The sequence below is a fragment of the Tupaia chinensis genome, unplaced genomic scaffold, assembly GCF_000334495.1.
Source record: "Tupaia chinensis unplaced genomic scaffold, TupChi_1.0 Scaffold139079_1, whole genome shotgun sequence".
In the NCBI taxonomy this organism is placed as follows: domain Eukaryota; kingdom Metazoa; phylum Chordata; class Mammalia; order Scandentia; family Tupaiidae; genus Tupaia; species Tupaia belangeri.
In genome coordinates this window covers 456,568-460,167 of record NW_006198969.1, presented here as the reverse complement: position 1 = coordinate 460,167, position 3,600 = coordinate 456,568, and the positions used below count along the sequence as shown (strand labels likewise).

General features: G+C 43.7%; 1 pseudogene; it reads right to left on the bottom strand.

Moving 5' to 3' along the window:
* Window positions 1-318: 318 nt before the first annotated feature.
* Window positions 319-3,600, bottom strand: part of LOC102470370 (striatin-interacting protein 1-like) — a 52,129-nt pseudogene continuing 48,847 nt past the window's right edge.

Sequence of the window (3,600 nt, the reverse complement as noted above, 5' to 3'; positions counted from 1 at the left end):
TACATGACTTCTGTGATATTAAGGCAAACACCTTATTTTCTCAACTGAAAGATGAAGATAAAAATAGAAGGGGAGAATGAATTGTAGTAAATGCATTCAGTCTGTAAGGGTACACCTCAAGGCCCAAAGAAGTGAACCTGTGGTACTCCAACACCAAGTGGAAGACTCTGGTCATGGTTTTGCCCGAGTTCCTTTGGGCCAAAGTAGGGTTGTGCTGCCACCTAGAGGGAGACTGGAGCAGTGCAGCAATGAAGTAGGACAGTTCTTAAAGAACTTTGACATCATTCCCTTCAGTTTCAGTAACTCTGCCCAGCAGCCTCACTGCTGCAACTCTTCCCAGGAAATGGGCTTGAAGAACACCTTCCTTTCTAGTGACAGGTCATAGGTCACCTGGAAGTCTTCAGGGAGGTCCATCCACTGGCCCAGGACACTCTGCAGGCAGTTATCCACTGGGAGAAAGTCAGGGTTTCTGTGGGTAAAATCATAGTGCCATTTGGGACCAGCAGGTGGGGTAATGGCTATGTCGCTGGACCCCCATGTAGTCAACCACAGTTTGTGTCCCAGACCAGGTGGCTTGAAGCTCACGCCGCGCTCGTGTGCGTGCGTGCCCAGGATCCCGGGAGGGGAATGGAGGAGAAAGGACTATGGCGTAGCCATCTCCCCTTGGGGGTGATTTCTCGCTTTCTGTCTGTCTCTCTCTGTCTTTCTGGTGAGCGCATGCACCCTATAGCAAAAACCTCTCTAAAACAAAAAATCACAGTGCCAGTTATTGAGGCATTTTATGTTGGTAGGAAGGGCACGCTCCTCAGCCTGGAATTACTAAGGCCAGACATCAAGGTGGTTGCCATACATCCCATCGTCATTCAGGGGATGATGCACCTTCTGGTATAGGGCAGACACAGTGTCCATGTTGCTCTTCTGCCACTGTCACCTCCAGTACTTGGTCTGTACCTTGAGCAGCTTTATCAGACAGAGCTGTAGCATGGCCTGTTTCACCTTTAGGGCCTACATCACCACCAGCATCACTGTTCTTTCTTTCTTTCTTTTTTTTTTTTTTTTTAGAAAGAGGTTTCTTGCTATAGGGTGTGTGTACTCACCAGAAAGACAGAGAGAGACAGAGAGACAGAAAACAAGAAAACACCCCCCAGGGGGGATGGCCACTCTGCAATCCTTTCTCCTCCATTCTCCTCTCGGGATCTTGGGCATGCACGCACACGCGCCCGGCATGAGTTTAAACCACCAGGTCTGGGACTTGAACCACGGTCAACTACATGGGAGTCCAGTGACACAGCCATTACGCCAGCTGCTAGTCGCAGCATCACTGTTCTTGAATGCTTCCATTTCCTAAGCTTGTTCACGATCTGAAACAGATTGATAAAAGAAAAAAAGCTCCTACCGTAGAACTGATTATTGTCACCTGCTTCCAGATTCTTTGTGGTCAGCTCTGGTAACTGGTGCACCATGCAGTGAGGGTAATCCAGGACAGAGATGCTGTTCTTGGCAGCAATGCAGGACATGCTTTGATTGTTCAACCTCAGGATCAAAGGGATGTAGCTGGCAAACACCAGGTGCTGGGCCACGTATTCAAAGTGGTAGATGTGGTTCAACTTAAAGTGCTTGAGCAGCAGCAATGGCCTTCATCGCAGCCCCTCTGTGGTGTTCCTGTCCACCCCCCAGCTTCATGCTCTGTGACCCTGTGATGGGCATCTCTTCAGGCAGGCATCTGCTAGGATGCTGATTGAGTCTGTTTTAGCTTTTGAGGCGAACGTTGCAACCAGCAGAATTTTCAGGAGGGCAGTCATAGACTGAGGCAGATGGTAGAGTTTCTGCAGGGGCTTGCTCCACATCCTCTGCTCCCCTGAGAGGAGAGAGAAGGCACTTGTCCTGCACCTGCCTGGACCTCAGCAATTGACCTGTAATCCTGCTATTTCAGTCTTGATGCTTTTGTGGATAAGCAGAGGCAGCCACCCCACTGTGTTCATGTCACTGCCTAGTGTGTAGCCTATGAATTTGCTGCAATTAGACTTGAAGAACTTCTCAAGGTCTTTCTCTCTGGTCTTGAGAGCTCACAGGAGCCTCTTTGGGCAGGTAAGCCTGTCAGTCTGGGGGTGCTTTAGTAAGAAACGCATCACCTCAGACAGCTTAAGGGGGAATGTCTCCCCTTCCAGACTGTGGCCATCATCATTCTCCTCTTCCTCCTCTCCTGAGTCATCAGCCTGTGTGGATCTCTCTTGTTGAAGGCATCGAAGGCGCGTGCTTTATCTGGGCCTTGCATTCCAAGGCCCTGTTCCTGCTGCTGATCGATCAGGCTAGAGGCAGATGCTGGCAAGGAGGTGGCTCTCACTTTGCGGATTACTTCAAAGCTGTCCTCACGTAGTGGGGGGGAGGCGCTGCATGGCATGCTTCACGATCTTCATGCTCTGTAGCTCCTTGAAGCCACCCAGCATGCACAATACCATCTTCCAGTGCAGCACGTGGAAGTGAGGGGCATGGTGACTGCAAAATTTGGTCACTATCTCAAACAGCACGATGAGGAATGGCTGTTTGTTATACAGTGGGGAGACTATAACAGTATCAAGACAAACTCTGCCTTTCAGTTTTCAGTTCCTTGTTAAATTGTTTAGACTGATATTTTCTTATGACTGCTGGAAATTTGTAAGTGTTGAAGTTTCATAGTTGTAGTTTATCTTTTTTTCTTTTTGGTTAGGTTGCAAAAAACTATACAAACATAATTAAGTAAATGACAAACTTACATTTAAGTTTTGATGTGTGATATGTCAGTGCCTGTTTTAGATGGTGTTTATGATTTAACTCGTCGTTAATGAGTGATAAAGTAAGAATACAACACTCATGTTTAGAAATACAATTATATATGTTCATTAGAATTAAATAATCTTATTGCTGTCAGGTTGAATTATTTTACTATTTAGGAACACCAAAATCTTTGGAGTGATAATTTGCAATTAAAAGTCATCAATAGAAAAAGTACTATACTTCAGGGATGTGATTAATTTGAACAAAACAGCATCTGTTGCACTAAACTAAAATTAATTAGAATTTTATTTTTATTTATTTTTGTAAACAGCAGTACATGTTATTGGTATCAGAACTATGAATATAAGAAATGTGTATCTAGATTTATCTATAATTATACATTATGATAGAAGTGCAGATCACTACTAAGACATACGATGATACACAGGATATACAAAAATCATCTTTTCTTGACTAAGCATCCCTGTATCATTTCACTTGAAATAAGTCATTGATATATATCTATATATATATGTGTGTGTGTGTGTGTGTGTGCATGTGTAAATCTTTATGTATTTTATGTCTCTATCTATTTTATTTACTAGATATACATATAAAATATATGTATATATAATAGATATACATATAAAATATATAAAGATTTACACACATATACACACACATGCACGAATCTTAAATATGAAGCTCAATGAAATATCAAAAGCAATAACAGTCGTATACCTTCAAATAAGCAAGAAATATAAACTAGCACCTTGAAGCCCTTTCGTGTCTTTTCTCAAGCAGCACTCCTCCCACCATATCAGTATTCTGACTTCAACCAGAAAG